At 48.1% G+C, this 21,538-nt stretch overlaps 1 pseudogene; it reads right to left on the reverse strand.

The window, feature by feature from the left end:
- Window positions 1-4,354: 4,354 nt before the first annotated feature.
- On the reverse strand, window positions 4,355-13,944 carry LOC120845217 (annotated as a pseudogene).
- Between the last annotated feature and the right edge of the window lie 7,594 nt (window positions 13,945-21,538).

Here is a 21,538-nt window from a genome sequence, read left to right on the forward strand (position 1 = left end):
TCCCCAGTCCTCTGCTGGGGTATGCCAGATGTCCTCGCAGTTTAGTCACATAAAACCCCAAATTTGCCTTTGAAATTGCATGGTTCATCCCAGACCTTTTTACCCTTACACACAAACAAGAATCACTGTAAAGGCTCCAATGAATCACAATTTTTCCAAAAAGATTTAAGGAGCAAGGGGATGAAATCCACCAAAGCCTTAACAATTAAGTCTTCAGCTTTATGTAATGGGAGTAGCAGCATCAGAAAAGTACGAGAAAGCACCATAATAAATATGAACCAAAAAGTCAACTTGACATTGGCTTCCCTGTAGACATTTCTGGTTTATTGCGGATGAACCACAAAACTGCTGGTAAATGTGATATAAAAAAATTAGGATGCCGCGTCAATGAGAGGTTAAGTTGGTTAGAATGTGAATAGAATCAGCCAATTGAATTATAGGATCCTCGGTTTAAAGGCTCTCAGAGGCGAGTTTGTGGCAGCGGCGTGGTAGCTGTCGTTACCCAGCCTCGTGCGATTCTCCCTTGCCGACAAGAACGACATCTAGCACGCCGATGCCAAGTAATTTATACTTCAATTCGGTTGCAGTCAGAAACACAGCGATAAGTTCCCTGCAAGCACACGCACAAGTGCACAACCGGCGTACCCCCCACCCATCGTCCAGCAACCGGGCATCTCCGCTGTTTCCAGTATCGTCGAAGATCAAAATTAAAACACAGTTCGAAGCCTACATCGTAGTTTGAAGGCACCGAAGAGAAACCCGCCCGCCACACCACCACCGGAGAAACCACTGCGCCCCGTTTACGTTCTTTCTGCTCCTCGTCGTTTCCACCATGGTCACTACCTAAAGCTACGTCCGTAACACGTTTTCACATTTGCTTTTATGCCCCTAAATTAAAAAGAAAATTTGAAAACGGTCCTGCCAGTAACACGGCCGGAGCGCAAGCCACGAAGAACCGGCGGTTGGTTGGCTTTTCCAGTGGACATACGATTCCTTCAGTTTGTTTGCCAGATGTAGGCCTTCATTTTTCTGCACCTCATAAAGGTCCTTAATGAGTATTGATTGGATGGTGTCCGGATCTCCATCTACAATAGATTTTCTGTCGCAAAGACAGTTTCGCAACAATTTTATCATGTGACATGGATAAAGGAAAACAAAGACGGGCTCTTCAGTTTCCGGGTATGGAATGACCGCTCCCAGATTTTCGATGTCAAGACTGCAGCCCAGATTTTGCAGCTTTGTGATATTTACGGCTTCCCCGTCACACGTAAGTGACACGACTTCGGCGTTACACTCGTGAACTAACCTGAGGGCTTGCTTCACGAAGTTAGCATGTTCCTTTCCCCCTGGGTCATCTGTAAGGCAGTATCCGACGGGAAGTTTGCAGTGGCCGTTAATGCCAACAGCCATGACAACAAACACATATTTAGCAACTGGCAGCACATCACCATGAACCTGCCCGCCAATGTCAACATAGCCATGCAACTTCCGCCCATCCCATTCGGTGGGGCTTCTCACCGCCATCTCATCTACTTACAGACTATATAATGTCGGGTACCCGGCTGTTGCATTATGAGATACTTTAATGTGCCGATCAGCAAGTGCTTCCTTAGAAAAACCCGCGGATTCATTGATGGTCTTGTACCACTTGGTCATTATCATTGGGTGTGGTAGGCGCGTGTCGAAGGCTTTTCTTACATATTCATAGGCCCTCGGCGAGTAAAAATGCAACGTTAGAGCAAACGCTCTCAGTTCTGGTGAATATGCGACCGGCTATCAATGGCAAGCAGATTATAGGGCAACTCCCCTCAATGTTTTGTAATTTTTGGGTCATGACTCATAACTGTTTTGAGCTCTTAGACAGCAACGCCGAATCACGCAATATCATTTGTTTTTCGGCAGTGTGTGTAACTGGCCTGAAGTGTTCAATGGCGACATTGCTGCTGTCGTCAGTTTCGTGCCGCCTCAGGGTATGGACCATTCTGGATTACTTATTAGTGTGCCGAGTGCCTGCATTTTCAGATTTTGCTGAAGAAATGATTTGAAATGATGCTCAAAGCTAGCACTTGTACAAACAACAAAGCGCAGCACACGTTTGCCTTTCCGCATTGTGCCTTTGCCAAGCAGCGTCTGTCATAAATCAAGCTTTTTCCGCTTTGCAGCAGTCAGAAACCTCCCCGTACACGTCACCAGCTGAAATACCTGCGTTAAAGCGGGAGGACACGAAGTTGACGTCACGCTTCCTGTTGTTGGCTGACAAACTATTACCCCCTAAGTCTGCTAAAAAGGTTGCCTCGACACGTGGAATTGGCTATGATTGTACTTAGTCGCACTAAACTTTTGTCCATCATTTTTTTCCATTAGATCTTTGAGCGGAGTTGCCCTTTAAGGTACGTCTGCCTTTGCCCGTGTACTATTGAATAGTCTGTATTTGTGTCATCAGGTACTACACATAATCATTGGCTACCTTAATTCTGTGTCCAGTTAGTGGTCATCCTCATTGGTCAGAACTTAACAGGCTCCCTTGACGAGAACTTTAAAAGTCACATAGCTAGGGTGTTCATGCAGCCAGTCATGCGAGATCGAAATCCCTCATCTAGGGATGGAAGCCTTAGAAGTTTGTTGTGTTTTCTGTAGATGTGCCCCAATTCAGAATAAACGTATTGTAGGTGCTTAGTGGGTTTTACCAGCAACATATATCGAACACACTTGCTGTCTTTGTGGAGGTGGATTTTCTTTCAAAGCATTTAGTTTATTTTGCAACGCAACTTGCAAGATTTTCATCCAAGTTGCTGTAATCAACCAATTTTCGTCAAACAGAAACGACCGGAGCTGGTAACTAGATAGATTTTACCAAACCTACACTCTTTGCTTTCAAAATAATTATATGTGAAAAAAGTCGTTCAAAGCGTTTGTACCTTAATCCACATATGACTGTAATATAGAATACACTGCAATTATGTATGCATAGCAGCCCTTGTAAACATCGTGATAGTGTTAGTCAGTTTCAAAGACTCATGCTTTACAAAGTACAAAACGAAATATGAAATTAAGAATATTTATTGATTTGTGAGAAAAGTTTATGTTGGTAAAATCGTCGTTTATTTCTAGTGGTTGCAGGTAGTAAATAAATCACGATAATTACAAAACGTCAATGTGCATGCACACCAAGTAAAGCTAAGAAAAACATGTGATCCGTAATAAAGCCTCTGGAATTGAACTAGCTCCAAGAATTCAAACATTTCGCCCACCCTCCGTCTTTGAGGATTCATTATCCGGAGTGTGTGTTGTGCTCCCAGGTCCTGCTTAGATGCAGAAAGTTCAACTTTAGGAGTTGTGTACTTTGATGTCTTAGCCAGTCAAAGCAGTAATAATGCAACGCCTATCTACCGAACGTATTGATGGCTCAGCTGGGTCAATGTCTGTTGCACTGGTCTCGGAGAACAGCTGGAGACCACAATGAGAGATCACCTAATTGGGTGCTCATGAAAATGAAAACATTGGATAAACAAAAATGCACCTCCACACAGAAAGAAACCAAAATTTATATTCCTTATTTAAGACAAAAAATGCTGTTGACTTGGGATTAAATTATGTTCTTATTTTAAAATATATTTTCTTAGATTATATTCTAAGAAACGTTGAGAAGAACCTTTCTCCTAATATTTGCAGACGCTTTCGATCCACTGGGTAGGGTGCGCAAAGTTGGGCATTAACTGTTAACAAAAAAATTAACCTTTTTATCGCCACCACTCCTCACATGCTAAAAAAGAGAGTGATCCATTTTTTCCTTCTCTCCCAAACATTCATATCAGTAAAAGATTAACGCTTTTGACCGGTTACGTTTGAGCGAGCTGATGTCAGATCTGGCTCCTGAAAGTCGCCGTGCATTGCACCTGGTATTACTGTGCAAGAGCCATTTGTTGTAGCGGTGTGCTGAGCCTCTCGGTTGGAGGTGGTCTTCGAGAGAAATTTGAGTTCCTTGCGAAGCAGCTGCTACGTCCCATACTTACCATTGCACTATGCTTGCGTCTATGAACCCACTGAATCTACCAAAGTCGTGCGATTTCTCCCAGCATTAGTGATGACTGCATACTAATGTGTGGATTTTACTTGTGGTATAGTAAAGCTATGCTTGCAATTTTTTTAGCTATAACAGACATTTGTATGGGCAGGAGATTTCGTCATACTCCTAAACCGATAATATTTGCCGGTATTTTTTAACATGCATTCCTACAATGCATTGCTCTATGTTCACCTGTCTCATTGCCCTAGAAATTATCACATAACAAAAAAAAAAGGATGATGCCAGCTTTGTACACCTCTCTCTGCCTCAAGGCGACTGCTGTGCATCTTATAAGTAAAACATGCTAAGTTTTTTTGCATCGTAGATTGAGGGCATTCCCTTACCATGCTTGTTGATGGCAATGACAGCTCTATGGTGGGTGTACAAAAGCCCTATACATAATGGGATTAGGTTAATTAAAGCTGCTTTTGGTGCTCTACTACTTGATAGATCGTTAAAACAACAAAAGTACTCCTTTAGAAATATATGTACTCACAGCGAGGTTGGTCTCGTCTTCAAGAATTTCCATTTCTTCCATTTCACTGTAACTGGAGTCTGTTGATTCAAACACAAATTGAGGTAAATACATTCTAACACTGCAGTTGAAACATTACTCTCTAGGCACATGTGCCAGAACTATTGTGTAAAGCCGCAACACAACCATTTTCACACTGGGTGAATGGAACGTGGTTTGTCTAATAGACTTAAGCTGTGTTTTGGAGATTCGGGTTGCAGTGTCGTTTTTTTTTCCCCACTCTCCAGGATTAAAGACGTCCGTTTTCAACCAGCTCGCCTGCATCCTCACTTGAGCTCTCTCTCTCCATTTAAAATTCCTGCCCACCCACCTATCTTGGTCAGGATTCGCTTTCAGGAGCATCTCTCAGAATGGTACGCACTCCCATGTCTTGCTCGGGCACAGAACGTTCAACTTTTAGAATTGCGCTTTAAAGCACTCAATGTAAAATGCATACTTACATAACTTGTCGATGGCTTAGAAACGTCAGTGGCCGCTGCAGTAGGTTTGGAAAAAAGCTGGATGAACTATAAAGAATTAACTCAGCTTATTCAATTCTGCTGGAAATGAAAACAGTGTGTACATACATCAGTGCAGCTTTATAATGCTCATAGAATGGATTCCCAAGTTAATATATGTCTAGGTTCCAACACATTCCTTTGACTAATGCAGGTTCAGTATGTCCTGACTCATCACTGCTAGTTCATGTGAGCATATGGGGAGCAGAAGCCATGACATGATGAAAGAAGGTTAATTAGGCTGGTTTTTCCAATCTACTGCTAATTGATAGATGATGGTAATGTTGCATTTTTTTTTAAATATGTAACTCACAACTGAGGCAGTCTCATCTCCGAGAATTTCCATTTTTTCCGGTTCACTGCAGCTGGCCTCTGTTGGCTTATCTGCAACCTGAGTGCGATTGAATTTGTTGCAACATAGTCATACATAGAGCTTACTGGTAACCTGTCATCATTACACTAAAATAGTATTGGTACATGCTTTTGAATATTTTTCTTTTTTTTAAATTCATACCGGTATCATGTACAAATCGTGAGGATGATAAATGGTGCTCAGAATAACTTTCATATATGGCACAAAACAAACAGCTTTCTCTTTGAAGCATTCTGGACCTCGAGTGCTGAAATGTACACCACTAATAGCTGATACATTACCGCTTCCACTTCCCCTGCCACATTCATGCACGGGCCCAGCCCTGTAAAACACATCACGCACTCAGGAACAGTAGGGCGCCACGCTTTGGCTACTAACTACTCGCAACTCCAGCCCGCCGCTCGCCCTCTCGCGGACGAACGGAGAACCAGAGGAGCGGGGACGACAGCAGCGGCGACGGCGGCGTGGAAATGGTTGTAGGGACTGTCAGCTTCAATGCGCGAAGCTGTTTTGACAAAAAAAGTGCGCGCGTTAAGATAGAAATGTTTGTGCTCCGCCTTGCAACAGCGTTGCCCGAAGGACAGGGATGTCCACCAGCTCAATCTGTCCTCAACGTGACGACAAACGCTCGCGCTAATAATGAAGTGCTCTAGCGTACGGTCTATGAAAAGTCTATTCTTTGCCATAAGTAGGAGAAAACTCGTCGCGCAACGGTATGCCAAGCAATACACATCGGGAATGGGTTCGCGTTTTAAGGCCGTTACAAGGAACAGAACCATTTATTCCAGACAGTTTAAAAAGACAAAATACCCGTTCTTGATTTCATGTAATTACAAAGCAAATAAAGAAATGCTCGAAGCCTTTTAAGCGCGTCTGTGTTAGCCAGCCATTCATGACGAGAGCTTAGAACGGGCAGTGTTGGCGAGAGGGGCCGAAACGTTGCAAAAAACAAAGTACAAAATGTACGGTATATTAAATTATTTATTTTTGATACAGAAATAAATAAAACCTCTAAACAGGCCCGTTATGTAAGCAGTTTTAGCATAGCATACGACACCCCTAAACTTCAGTTCGACGTACAGCGCACTGACGTTCAACAGACGCTACCAACTTTCACGAGCGGCTTGATATCCGAGCTGTACAAAAAAGTAACCGTTTTTTTTTTGCTCCTACTGCAAAACCTTTTGTTCTTTTTTTTTCTGATATTCTTTGAGGCATACTTTAGCTGTTTAATATCTTATATTGTCACGGGTGGTGGCCAATAAACAATAAATAAACAGAAAGAAATAAACGTTTAATGTGGCGAACTTGTGCCAAAAAACAAAAGGGTACAAAAGATAATAACGGAGCGTCGCGGGCGTCGAAATCGGCGTAGCAGCAGAGTCGAACGCTGGGCGAAAACTGACTGCAGATCAGCACGCGGAGTCCCTTATGTACGCGCGTTGGGTTCTGGAACAATCAGCCTAGATTGTTCGGCGACTGGAACATTCAGAACTCGATCTGACGAGAATGTTCTCGAACTCACGAGAACGCAATGAAAGAACAAATAAAAGAGCATTCCACTGGCTGGAATCGAACCCAGACTTTTTGCACGACAGTCAAGCACGGTAACCACTCGGCCACGCGCGCGGTCGCTCGCTGACGAGCGTGGCATTACTCCCCCCTTTAAAAAGGCATCGTCTCGATGCCACGTAAAAGGCAACAAAACAGAGCGAAACAAACAAAAAAATGGGAACCTACGGAGGCTCGCAAAACACAATCCTATCAAGCGGTGCACAAGATCACAGTTCGCAGTCTTATCGCGCGTAGTACGGCTTGAGGCGCACGACGTGGACGACTTCAGGTCGGGGAGCGCGGCGTGATGAAGTCCGTGTTCCGTCGGGCATCACCTCGTAGTTCAGATCCCCGAGTCGACGAAGTACTTTGTAGGGTCCGAAGTAGCGCTTTAGGAGTTTCTCACTGAGACCACGGCGGCGGATCGGTGTCCACACCCACACCCTGTCTCCGGGCTGGAAGTGGACGTCCCGACGACGAAGGTTGTAGCGGCCAGTGTCGGCACGTTGTTGGGCTTGAATACGGTGTCTGGCGAGCTGGCGGACTTCTTCTGCCCGTTGGGCAACCACCTGGGCGTCGTCGCTTCCGTCGAGAGCCGGTTCGTGGGGTAACATCGCGTCCAGCATTGTCGTTACTTTACGACCATGAACCAGTTGGAAGGGTGTCACCCCGGTGGTCTCTTGCACGGCCGTGTTGTATGCAAATGTGACGTACGGCAACACCTCGTCCCATGTCTTGTGCTCCACGTCGACGTACATGGAGATCATGTCGGCGATGGTCTTGTTGAGTCTCTCCGTCAGCCCGTTGGTCTGCGGGTGGTACGCCGTTGTGCGCCGATAGCTGGTGTGGCTGAGACGAAGGATTTCTTGCGTCAGCTGGGCCATGAACGATGATCCACGGTCAGAGATCAAAACTTCGGGAGCGCCGTGCCGGAGGACGATGGATTCGATAAAGAACTTGGCGACTTCCACAGCAGTCCCTACAGGAAGGGCTTTCGTTTCGGCATACCGTGTGAGATAATCTGTGGCGACAATAATCCATCTGTTTCCTTGCGTCGATGGTGGAAAAGGACCAAGTAGATCCATTCCGATCTGCTGGAACGGTACGGTCGGGGGAGCGATCGGATGCAGGAGACCTGCCGGCTTCGTCGGCGGTTTCTTGCGTCGCTGGCACTCGTGGCAGGACCGTGTGTAAAAGTGAACGGTCTTCGGCAGCTTGGGCCAGTAATACCTTTCACGAATTCGGGCCAGCGTACGGCTGTAACCAAGGTGTCCGGACGTTGGGTCGTCGTGACAGGCTTGGAAGATCTCCGCTCTAAGGTCGGTGGGGATTACCAGCAGCCATGGTGTGCTGTTGTCTCCGAAGTTCTCCTTGTAAAGTACACCTTGTCGGAGGACGAAAGTCGGCAGGGCTCTCGAGAAGACACGGGGGACAGTACCCCCTCGTCCTTCGAGGTGCTCGATTAGCGCGCGCAACTCAGGATCGTCTCTTTGACGTCGTGACATGTCGTCGGTGTTCACTGCACCTAGGAAGCACTCGTCGTCTTCGGCGTTGCTGCTGCCGGAAGGTGTTTCGATGGGGGCTCTGGACAGGCAGTCGGCGTCGCTGTGCTTGCGGCCTGACTTGTAGACCACAGTCATGCTGAACTCTTGTAGCCGTAGACTCCATCGAGCGAGGCGTCCTGACGGGTCCTTGAGGTTCGCAAGCCAGCAGAGCGAGTGGTGGTCCGTGACTACACGGAACGGGCTCCCGTACAAATACGGACGAAACTTCGTGATTGCCCAGACGACAGCAAGGCATTCTTTCTCAGTCGTGGAGTAATTTTTCTCCGCCTTGGACAGTGTCCGACTTGCGTACGCGATAACTCGCTCGGTGCCGTCTTGCACTTGAACCGGTACCGCGCCAAGTCCAGCGTTACTTGCGTCCGTGTGAATTTCGGTTTCCGCATCTTGATCGAAATGTCCTAGAACAGGAGGAGTCTGCAGTCGTCGCTTCAGCTCGTCGAATGCCTGCTGCTGCTTCTCGGTCCATTCGAACTTCTCGGCGTCCTTTGTAAGGTTTGTGAGTGGTGCGGAAATCCTTGCAAAGTCCCGGATGAAGCGCCGATAGTAGGCACATAGTCCAAGAAACCTTCGCACGGCCTTCTTGTCTGTCGGTACTGGAAATGCTGCGACGGCGCGAGTCTTCTCTGGGTCGGGGCGAACGCCTTCGTTACTAACCACGTGACCTAGAAACTTTAGTTCGTCATAGGCAAACCGACACTTTGACGGCTTCAGGGTGAGTCCGGCGGTCCGTATGGCTTGGAGAACTGCTCGGAGTCGTCGCAAGTGCTCGTCGAATTCGCTGGAAAACACTACGACGTCATCGAGGTAGACGAGACAGCTCTGCCACTTCAGTCCTGCCAGTACGGTGTCCATGACACGCTGGAACGTTGCTGGAGCCGTGCACAGTCCGAAGGGCATCACCTTGAACTCGTACAGCCCATCTGGCGTGACGAAAGCTGTTTTCTCTCGGTCCCGTTCGTCGACTTCGATCTGCCAGTAGCCGCTCTTCAGGTCCATGGATGAAAAGTATCGGGAGTGGCGCAGCCGGTCCAACGTGTCGTCGATGCGGGGGAGTGGATAGACGTCTTTCTTCGTCACTGCGTTCAGCTGCCGGTAGTCCACGCAGAACCTAAGCGTTCCGTCCTTCTTCTTAACCAGTACAACTGGAGAGGCCCACGGACTGCTTGAGGGTTGGATTATGTCGTCATTCAGCATCTCTTGGACTTGCTCCTGGATCACCTCCCTTTCTTTAACGGAGACTCTGTACGGCGATCGATGCACAGGGCGCGCGTCGTCCTCGGTAACGATGCGGTGTTTCGCAATGGTGGTTTGGCGCACCCTCGACGACGTCGCGAAGCAGTCACTGTATTCGGTGAGAAGGTCACTTAGCTGCCGTCGTTTCGGGCCTGGAAGCTTGCGGTCAATGTCGAGCTGTGCTGGCGCCGTAATGTGTTGCTGAGGTGGGAATGATTCTTCAGCAATCGCGGCGATTTCGGCGGAGTTCCGAATTTCCTCGACGTGGCCTACAGCGGCACCTTTCGTGAGGTGTTGCGCTTCTTGTCGAAAGTTTGTCACGAAGACCACGGTGCGCCCATCCTGAAGTTCAGCCACTCCTCTTGCGACGCCTATTCCTCTTTCTAGGAGTAATTGAAGGTTGCCTTCAAGAACAACTTCGCCGCAGGTAGCTACATCGGCCACTACGGGTACGACAACACTTGATCGCGGCGGCAGGTTCACGTGGTCGGCAGCGACTCGGACGGCGGCTGACGCTGTTTGAGGTTTTTCTGAAGACGGAACGGGCTTGCGCAGCGTCAATCTGTTCTCACCAAGGTCGATGATGGCGCCGTATTCACACAGAAAGTCCCTGTCGAGAATAGCGTCTCTGGAACAGTCTTGTAGAACGATGAACTTCACAGGGCACGTTTCACCGCGGATCTCGACTCGAGCAGTGCATCTCCCGATGGGTGTGATGAGGTGCCCTCCGGCGGTTCGTATTTGAGGTCCATCCCACGGCGTCGTGACTTTTCGAAGGCGGCGGGAGAGCCTCTCACTCAAGACTGAGTAGTCTGCTCCGGTGTCCACGAGTGCAGATGCGTCGTGGCCGTCGATGATGACGTTTAGGCTATTGGACACCACTGCAGCGGCGTCGTTTTGGTCTCTGGTAGCGTTCGAGTGGGGGCCCCCCGACGTTCGTGGAGGATCTTGGCGTCGGTCGTCTTCGGCAACTCCACCTCCAGGGGTTGCCGCGCCTAGTTTCCCCGGCGAGGAGCGAGGGGGGACAGGCTTTCACGTCGTGGTCGGTGCATCGGCGAAGCTGGACGTCGCGGTGACGGCGACCGGAACTCTCGGCGGGACGCAGGCTCGGGGGACTGAGGTCGTCGCAGGTACTCGTCGATCTCGACAGGGCGTTCACCATGACGGGGGCGCGGGTCGTTCGGGTGGAACCCGCGTAGCCCGAGTCGTCGGTATGGGCATCGGCGGTAGGTGTGGTCCGCTTCCCCGCAATGGAAGCACAGAGGGCGTCGGTCGGGCGTTCGCCACACGTCGGTCTTGCGGGGTGCGCGAGACTCCGGGCAGGCGTACTGGACCTGGTCGTCGTGGCGTCGGTCGTGCTGCGGCGCAGGAGACTGACGTCGGGGCGGCGTGTCATAGGTGCGACGAGGAGGCGGTGGCCGTCGGGCCACTGCGGCGTAACTCAACGTCGGTGGTTCCGGAGCGGTGCTGACGAGAACCTCAGGCTGCAGCGCTTGCTGGACTTCTTCCCTGACAATCTCGGCGATTGAGGGCGAAGCTGGGCTTGCGGCGGCAGGTAGAAGTTTCTTGATCTCTTCCCGGACAACGTGTCGGATCATCTCGCGGATGTCCGTGGTGTTGCAGCCGGAAGGCGAAAAGGAACCGACGCCGGGAACTCGGTGATAGTGGGTGGCTCGTGCTTGAAGGGCACGTTCGATGTTGGTGGCCTCCGTCATGAAGCCTTCGACGGTGGTAGGCGGGCTCCGCACAAGACCACCGAAAATGTTTTCTTTGACGCCACGCATCAAGACTCTGAGCGTCTTTGCTTCGGATGCTTCAGGATCGGCGCGGTTGCTCAGTCGCAGGACATCTTCCACGAAGCTAACGACGCTCTCGTTAGGGCCTTGAATCCTCGCTTGAAGAAGCTCTTCCGCGCGTTCCCTTCGTTGTTGGTTCGTGAACGTTCTTAGCAACTCAGCCTTGAGTTGCTCCCAGGAAGTGATCGAAGCTTCGTGGTTCTCGAACCAGTTCCGGGCGGTGGCTTCCAAGGCGAAGTAAGCGTTTTGCAGACACTGTTCCGGTGTCCACCCGTTATGACGGGCCACTCGTTCGTACTGTTGGACCCAGTCGTCGATGTCTTCGTGGCTTTCGCCGTGGAAGGGAGCCGGTGTCCGAGGAGCGACGGGTAGGTAGACGACGGCAGAAGCGGCGGGGGCCTGCGAGTGGTTGTCCATCGTCGTCTTCTTCGGCTTGGGTTTGTCCAGGAGCAAACCGTACTCCGGATCCTCTCCCTTGGTGCGGCGGCTGGTCCGAGTTTCAGGTTCCGCGCTGAGTGGTCTTGTCAGCGAGCTTGGAGTCGGGCTTGCACTGCGGGTCCTGGAAGGGGAACGCTGCACGGGCATGCGGTACCCCGCACCTCCACCAAAATGTCACGGGTGGTGGCCAATAAACAATAAATAAACAGAAAGAAATAAACGTTTAATGTGGCGTACTTGTGCCAAAAAACAAAAGGGTACAAAAGATAATAACGGAGCGTCGCGGGCGTCGAAATCGGCGTAGCAGCAGAGTCGAACGCTGGGCGAAAACTGACTGCAGATCAGCACGCGGAGTCCCTTATGTACGCGCGTTGGGTTCTGGAACAATCGGCCTAGATTGTTCGGCGACTGGAACATTCAGAACTCGATCTGACTTGAATGTTCTCGAACTCACGAGAACGCAATGAAAGAACAAATAAAAGAGCATTCCACTGGCTGCAATCGAACCCAGACTTTTTGCACGACAGTCAAGCACGGTAACCACTAGGCCACGCGCGCGGTCGCTCGCTGACGAGCGTGGCAATATTGTGCCGTCATCAAGCCTCTCGTAAAGGTTAGGGCCCTCAGTTTGACGTCGGCGCGCTGCACGGCGAACTGAAGTTTTTGGGGTGTCGTATATGTGAAAAGGAGTGTAAGGACTACAACCTTTGTTTTTTCTTTAGAGATGAGCACAGCAACGCTCCTGGCGCGCGCTGAAAATTGCACTTCAAAGGCGCAGCGCGATAAAACCGGTTGTAATGCTACACCGCACGGTAGCCTGCGGTAACAAAGTTTTTATCGATAACCACAGAGCATTTTGATCACGGGTTGCAATACACTAAAACCGAGGCGGTGAGCAGCGAGTTGTGAGCCTGTGACACGAAGGCAGCAATACTCTGATCGCAGCTCTTCCGAAGCTTGACGCTCACCGTTCGCGGCTCACTTTCTAGAGCACTGATGGCCAGGCAAAGCGAAAGCGTGATACCTTCATCTCCCTCAAAAATATTCTGCCACAAACATGTTTGTGGCAGAATATGACCTGGCCGGTGCCTAAAACGCGCTCGCCCACCACAAAGCTTCGCAAGTGCGGGTTTCAGCAACATTTAAATATCAGCATGCTCGTTTTCCTAACGTGCATTGACATCTCCGTCAGCTGTCATATGATCCCTCCCTAACAGCTTCGCATTTGCAGATAAATAAATCATTTTTAGCGCGCTGACCAGCGTCAGCGAGCAGGCGCACGGGAAACCCTGGAAATTCTATATCACCGTCTCTTCCGCCATCTTGGAACTACAGCCCTGCCACCCATAGGGCGTTCAAGTTGCGAATACAAAACAGCTAGCGGCGCATGGAGCTGTTTCAAAACGACCTTAACACACTACAGAAATAAACCACAGTTTATTTTTCATGCCGCGCACAATATGTAAGACTACATACGGTGCAGTCTTTTCCATCGTCGACGGTGACTGATGGAATATTCTGTAGTAATAAACAACTGTAGATGTAATTATAATTGATATGATGTGCGAAATCATAGAGATGTCGTTTATTTGGAAAGGCAAATCTATCGAAGGGACGGCATTACTTCTCAGGCGACAATTCGGCCTGAAACGCTTCTGTGCAGGTCCGCAGGTTGGAAGTGCACGGAGCACACCACGCTCCATTTCGATGGGGTCCAGCCACCGCCGCGACCAACGAACGAAGTACATCGTTTCCTCAGTTCGGTGACCGTCGGAAGAGAATTGTTGATCGATTCCTGTTATCGTAAAACTGCGTGTGTAATGCACCAACAACTTACCGGTGTAAGGTAACCCCCGCTGAAGAAAAGCTAGTCCGATTGCTTCAGCCGACCACGCATGGCCAGCTTTTTGAGACACGCTGTTTTATTTCCCGATTCTCGCGACACGTGGCGTACAAACCTTGAGCAAGATAAAGCCCCTCGATCTGTTTGCGTTTTTTTTTTCGCAAGTAGCGTCAAATGCGTCAGTGCACGAGGTCCATGTCTCGAGCGGCCCTTGGAAGCAAATGGAGCGCAACACTGAAATGAGCGGCTCTTGGAACCGAATGGCGGCGGAGCACCCGCCCGTGGCAAGTGCCTTTTCGCGTTTCCACAACAATGGTCGGCGCTACTTGTAAACGTGAGTTTTATCGAGGGACTTTAGAGTAAGATAGAGTGCCTTCATACACACGCGCGCTTTGGCTTGAGTGGTGACATCTCAGCCATTTTCCAGCCCAATCGTTTTTTATGCATTTTGAAGCGTTCGCAATCTGGTGTCGCTCAGTTCGAGCGCGTAGCTTTGGCTAATGCATAGACGCCATTTTACCGCCCAAGTCACGCACCGAGTCCGCGAGAGCGTCACGCGCTGGCACGTCCAGGGCAACAATGAATGTATTCAACCTCAGACAGACAGACATGTAGGCACCCTAGAGCAAGATAAACGGGGAATTCGAAGCGCGCGACCGCCTATCTGAACCTCCTCTCCTGTGCATCTCTCCGGCCTCCCACCCTTTTCGCCGTTTGCGTCTGGCCAAATACTTTACGAGGGGGAATACATTCCACTCCGCTCATTTGCGTCACTTAACAAAATAGCGTACTCTAGTCTTTCGTGAGTTGTAGTCTTCAAAAATGTGCCTTTATATCTATCACCTAGTGTTCTGTTTTGTTTACTGTTGCACTCCTGTAACAGCCCCTGCGGGCCACGGTGTAAGCTCTTTAGGTGAGCACACGGCTGGGCTAAACGCGCGGCGTGAGGAATCAGATAGCGTTCGTTCGACGGGAATCCGAAAGGCTGCATCATTCCGCTGCCACCGTGTCCGCGGCTAACAGTGTCGCCGGCGGCCAAACGGCGAAAGTGTGTGAGAACGAAAACAATTATCTCGTTGCCATGACACCCCGGTACACCGTGGTCTTTCTGCACGTGCGACAACCTCGCTAGAGCTCTGCGCGTGTGGTACATGAGGCGCCACGAGCCATTTTTGCCGTGCCCACGGGTCGACGAGTCACCTGCCGGCGCCGCTTGGAACCATAGTGAGATAGAGAAAGAGAGAGAGCGAAGCGCGAACTTTATCGGGCACGTCGCGAGGACCGCGCTGTCCTCACCTGATCTTACACCGTGCTGCGAGCTAACAGTATAAATAAATATATAAAAATTGCATCAGCCAGAACGCCTACAGCGCCTAATCCAGCCCTGACGGAGAGGAGGTCCGCGCCGAGTCTTCTTTTTTTTTTTTTTGGCAAATAAGCTATCATTATTATCAGTCGCCGACATTTCACGACTACGCGCTCTGCTACGCTGGCGGTCGGTGCGCCGGTGCAAGCCAGTGTCTCGAGGTGTGAAACAACGTCAAATATGTTGCGTGGTGTTTTCGTTTGATACTTTTTCGAAAAGATGCACACGATATACCCCGAGTTTCAGCAAACATTAGCTTAGTTTGGGTTTCAGAATTTGGCTTTTAGAAACAAAAGATCTCCCCAATTATGTGTATTTCGCGTTCAAGAGACATACTGTTATTTTCTGTATTGTGTATCTTATTTCAGTGATGTGCGCCACTAGTATGGTGTAGTTTTGGAATTTTTATCCTCTAAACGAAGAAACACTTTTTTATTTTTTTTATTTTAAGGCGCTACCGGCTGTTAGTCAGCAAAGCATTTTGTCTTTAGTCCTCAGTTTTTAGCGTTCATTTGTTTGGCTCTGGAGAGCCGCGGCAACGCGGAAAGGCAGCAGCCCGTACCATGGAGGCCCGCGGTGCCGCAGCTATGAAACATGATAATATGAGGAATATATACATGCATGGATGACGACGACATGAATTGTAAGTATTGGGGAGGAAGGCAGTCCTATTCGCAGAAGTCCAGGTTTCGTGGAGGTGGGTTGGGCGGGTCAGCAGCGAACCATGGGGTTCGGGCACGCCGTTCGATCGGTGCATGAAGGAGCCCCAGGAACATGATGGCGCTGTTGCTCACTGGGGTCCACCGGAGTCAAAGCGTCAGGTTCTAAGGAGGTAGCGCAGTCAAAGCAGAAGCTGCCGCTTCCGAGGAATCAGGACTCAGATTGAGGCACCGCTGTTCCCCTTTGTGTCATCCTCTCAACGTCGTCGTCGTTGTGTTCTTAATTTATACGCCTATATATATGTATCAATAAAATAAGATAGATAAAAAGACACACAATCGAACGGTCAGCGGCGCGCCGTTCTAGTTATATTTCTAGTTATACATGCCTCAAAGAATTTTGTTCAGTTTGTGTCTGTAACCGAGCTAAAACTTTACGTACACAGGCGAATTGAAAGCAAAATATATACAATGCCAGTGTTTCTGACCCTACATAACAATTGCTTATATTTGAAATCCAGGGCAGAAATTTTGATTGTAAGCATCTAATTATTATGTAGTCATATTATAACCGCCACATTCTTAGTCAATATGCTGTCACAAACGCATCGAACAAACCTTTTTTTTTTTTTGAGAAGCCTATGTAAAGGTAGCTTGGCCGCAAGCTTCTTGGTGCACGGCGGAGTGCTAACTTTACAGGGACGAAATGCGGGCCGTATTTGAAAGTCTCGAGGAATAAAAATTATTAATTAAAATACCAAAATTTAAACTGCAGTGTGTGCTATGAGTTGGCAGCTATTATACGCCTCGGGAACTTTACGATTCTTCATTTCAGTGAGAATAAATTTAAAATTTAGTCAAAGTGGCCGATACAATATTGTATCGGGCCCAGAAATAAAAAGTATACAATCCTGAGGTTCAAGTAGGTATTAAATACGAATGTATCAGTGCCTTCTATAAATATCATGGGGAACTTAAGGATTTCTGAAGTAGTTTGGCTGAAATTATCATTTTACTGCGTTTTGCTGAGAATAGCCAAGAGAGGGCGCAAGGAGACCGTGTCTAGGAATGCTGGGGATGTTGCAAGCGCCATAGCGTAGTCGGCGGAGGTTAGCATCCCGGCGACGCGAGGCTTTCGTTTTCTCCGTTGCGATTGCAGCGATCGCCCTGATCGTTCCGTGTACCAGGAGGAGTGTCGTCTGGTCGTGATACGCCTCAGCCGCTTGGTTGCTTGCTTGCTTGACGCCTAGCCTTCGATCTGATAAAACCTACCGGACGGAGCGTGCGCTACCCCTGCAAAGATCCTTCCACAACCAACCATCCATCTCGCACGTGACTTGTCACGCGCGCCTATTGCCAGATATCTCAGGGTAGAGTTGGCCAAACAATCGTTTAAAGTTTTTTGACTAGGCTTCACAAATATTGCAACCTACTCCCAGTAGTATTTATAACCCCCTTGACCTAAACAGTCTTTCGTGCACCGTTAACGAGTCTCACGCAATGCCGTATATTGGGAGAGTCTGGCCATCGGCGTGGGGACGAAGGCGCTGGAGAGGAGAAAAGTGAAGGAAAGGAAAGCGCCAAAGGAGCAAGAGAGAAAGAAGGGAGCACAAGGAAGTGTCCGCCATTTTGACGCAGCACGCTTTCGTCACCGAACATTGTTAAGGCTACGCGTCGTCTGCTACGGGCCGACTTCATTTTCACCTGAATGAAAGTCTGAGGTCAGACGCGGAGAAAAACTTTGTTAGCTTTTTAACCCACCGAGGAATAACACCGTATCAGTTTCAGGGCAGAGCCAGCAAAATAAAAGGAAAGAAGCGAATTTTGGATGCATTTCACAGGGAGAATGAAAATGGCCGCCCTTCCCGCACACCCGGCACGGCAGGGAACAGCCCGGTGCATACGCACATGCGCTCGCGCCTCCCCCCGCGCCGCGGGCTGATAGACTCACTCGGGAGGGGGGCGTTACGGCGCCGAGATCATAAACTGGCCAAACTCTCCCAATATACGGTTCTAGTCTCAAGGACGCGCTCGCGCCCCCTGGCCGAGAGAAACAGGCCTATGATATTTAACGTTCGTTCGAGGATAGCTGTGGTGTTTTTTTTTATAACATTAAAAAAAAGAATTTAAATGTAAAGTGTTTAAATAAACACCTAACATATATTCTGACCTCTCCTTGAACATAGAATAAATTATGACGTAACGGCAACTTACACTTATCGGGTAGTTCAAGGAAACGTTCCTCACAACTTGGGATAGTAAGTAACTTGTCAATCCTATGCATTTTCAGAAAAGTTCTCCTGACTGCGAAGGGTACTAATGCAAATTTGTTTATGACGTTAGCTTAATTTATGCACAGTCAGAGTTCTGAAAAATTTTGAATTACGATCACGCGTGGTCCTTTTTTTTTAAATACGGCAAGATATCGTCAATGTATCAAAAAGGCGTGTCATGATGTGTGATCGCGTTTTTAGTGGTAAAACATTCCACGACTAATAATTTTCATATCGGATTTCGCAGGTCGGTTGGGACACGTTATCGTCATCAAGTGACGAAATTAAAAATGCACTTTAGTGCCTCTTTATATCCGGTACCTTGGCACCTTGACCTCTAGATGACGGTTCAGGTGAAAATTGTGTGGTGATAAAAAAGTACGCAACAGAACTACAAAAAACAAAAGATTTTGTGGCGTTTTCTTCTGTGCTTTGAATCTTTCTTTACGTACCGGAGACATATGACATAAATGCGAGCGCGGATGGGACTAGCATCGTGCGGACATTAGCTATACTGCTGTGCATCGTATAACCTAATTCTAAATTGAATTTTATTTTTTCAAGAACGCAAACTGGTGGCATCTAAATGGGAAAGTGACGAATTTGAACGGAATTCCCGCATATGCTCGAAGTAGCATACTTTCGAAACGCATCGCTAGTTTTATCAGCATAATGATCAGAGCCAGGGGTTTATCCAGGATTGGCAATCTGGAGGAGTGCTAAACATTTCTGGGAGGGGCTCCGAGATGTCTCTATACCATATTGCGTTCTTTGTGTAGGTCACATTATGCGTCAAAAAAGGGGGTCGGGTGGGATACAAATTGGATGACGTAACCGTAATCTTTAAGTGCAGGTCGTCCCAAAAGCTATCGTATACCCCCGGGTACCGGAACAGTTGGAAAGACGGCAGTGCATCTTTAATATTGAAATTGCTACCGCAAGCACACTAACACACTTTCTTTTCTGTGCCAGGTGATAATGCGATGAATTATTTTATGTGGTCTTCCCAGATAAGAACAGAAATAACAGCAAGCGCTCTTCACTCCCCCGGGCCTTGATGCGCGTATCAAGGAGCAGTTCAAGGATCGGAGATAAATGTTTTTTCAGTTGCTCTCCTTCTACGCCGTATATCTTAGCTACAAATGCTGCAACGGACGGAAACCATAGCGAACCCACGACGCAACAGGTTAGTCTTTGTGTCTGACTTTAGAAGCCTCATTATGCCCAGTGTTTGAAATAACGCGTTAAAAGTAACGACGTTACAGGTAACGTGTTAGGTTTTCCGGTAACGTATACGAACATAGAGTTATTACAATAAACGCTAGGGGCTCAGCTGGCGCTAGTGTGCTGTTGCATTTTTAAGCAGACAGCAAGCAGTCAGAAATTGACTTCCGGTAATGCATTCCTGTGGGAAAAAGCGAGGGCATTTTCTCTCTGCGCTCGATTATAAGAGCAAATATCACGAATAATTTGTACGTACTAGGCACATTGTAACGTTTCTCAGTCACGCAGACGAAATAATTGGTCAGTTACAGTATTATTATTTGAAATTCGTGGTATAAAAAACGGTGTTAAAACCGCTTCGTACGTGTATTTATGTGCACTGTCGGACACTCTTAGCGGGAACACGGCGTCGACGCTTTCCAGCATGAGGGATATGCGTGCCAAACGATCGAAAGACATGTGGGAAACCAAGAGAGAAGCAAGAACTACGCAGTAACACTGGATAAGTAACTCCTTATGCACGCAGACGATCAAAATAAATTGAAAGCCACGTAATATAATCAAATTGCAATAAGTAAGTACTGTTCTGGGTTCAAATTGCAATAAATAAGATGCGTGTTCTGGGTTCAAATCATCACCTTCACACTCCATTAATCTTTGCAAATAGGGGCAGCCAGAGAGCAGGTGCCCGATAAAAACTGCCCGACATAGAAAATAATAAAAAGGCACCTTTCGTAGCTCACGTACTTCATTTTTTGCGTTCGGATGTTTCCTTAACCGATCGTAAAGGTGCACGACGGAGTCATTTTTATTTAATGACAGGACGGGCATATTAGCAATATATAAGCACCACCGAAATACTAGCAAACCTTGAACACACTCTATATTCCATTAGATTCTTAGTTTGCTTAGAATCGTCGCTCGTTTTCACATACCTTTTCACACATACTTTCACACATAATTTCACAAATACTTTCACAACCGAAAAATCCAGTATAACTTTTCGCTATCTGGGTTATAGAACCGGAAATCTATCTGGATTCTATCCACACTCTAGCTGGATTTAAGGTCTTCAGAAATTATTCCTTTGTCTGCAATCCGGCTGTCGCGTTTCTAGAAACAAACTTCCGGTTTCATAATCCAGATAGTGGCAAGTTATACTGGATTTTTCGGTAGGGATGGCGTGACTGTTAATATTAAAAGCAGATGGTTCCAAAAGCTGTCGTACTCCCGGGGACCGGAACATTTTGAAGGACTGCAATGCATCTTTATTATAATAATTGCTATCGCTAACACACTAACATTCTTTTTTTGTTTTGTGCCAGGTGCTGATGCGCTGAGGTATCTTATACAATGGAGAGGCTCTCAAGATAAGAAGAGAGATAACAGCAAGCGCCCCACACTTCCCCAGGCCTCGATACGCGTGTAAAGAAGCAGTTCAAGCGTTGCAGAGAGGTGCAACTGCTCTTGCTTTTTCACCGAATATTTAAGTTTCAAAAACTGCAACGGACGGAAACCATAGCGAACCGTCAACACGACGCAACAGGTTAGTCTTTCTACCTGACTTACAAGTAAAGACTTTACTGATAACGCGTTACAGTTTTCAGTAACGGACGCACGTACACGTTAAAATGCAAAATCACTAACGATTACGTTAATTTTTTCCTTATTTCACGTTATTCCTTATTGAAGCGTTTCTGCATAGTTTTGATTAAAATTAGTCACGTTTTTGTTCCATTTCTAGGGCTAAAGCGCCGTGGGCACCTGTGGGTATTTTCTGATAAAAAGAAGGATAGAAGGATTATGATATCGCTTTGTAAGTGTGTTCGGGGAGGGGGGGGGGGGAGGAGGAGAAGCTTAATTCTGAATTCATGTGTGCGGTGCCAAGGCCGACATTCTGTACGGTGTACCAGTCTGAGACCATTTGAACCCCGTCCCGTCTCCAGTGCCGGGGCTGGCATGTTCCGCTTGTCTACCGGCTCACATCCGTTGGTTCAGAAAGGTTAGCCTTACAGTAACGGGCTAGCATTCCTCGTCAGCTCGTCAGACCGGCGCCGTGCGCCTGGAGGCTCACCGGTGGCCTTATACATACATACATATATATATATATATATAT

The sequence above is a fragment of the Ixodes scapularis genome, unplaced genomic scaffold (assembly GCF_016920785.2).
Source record: "Ixodes scapularis isolate PalLabHiFi unplaced genomic scaffold, ASM1692078v2 PGA_scaffold13__105_contigs__length_92229423, whole genome shotgun sequence".
Taxonomy (NCBI): Eukaryota; Metazoa; Arthropoda; class Arachnida; order Ixodida; family Ixodidae; genus Ixodes; species Ixodes scapularis.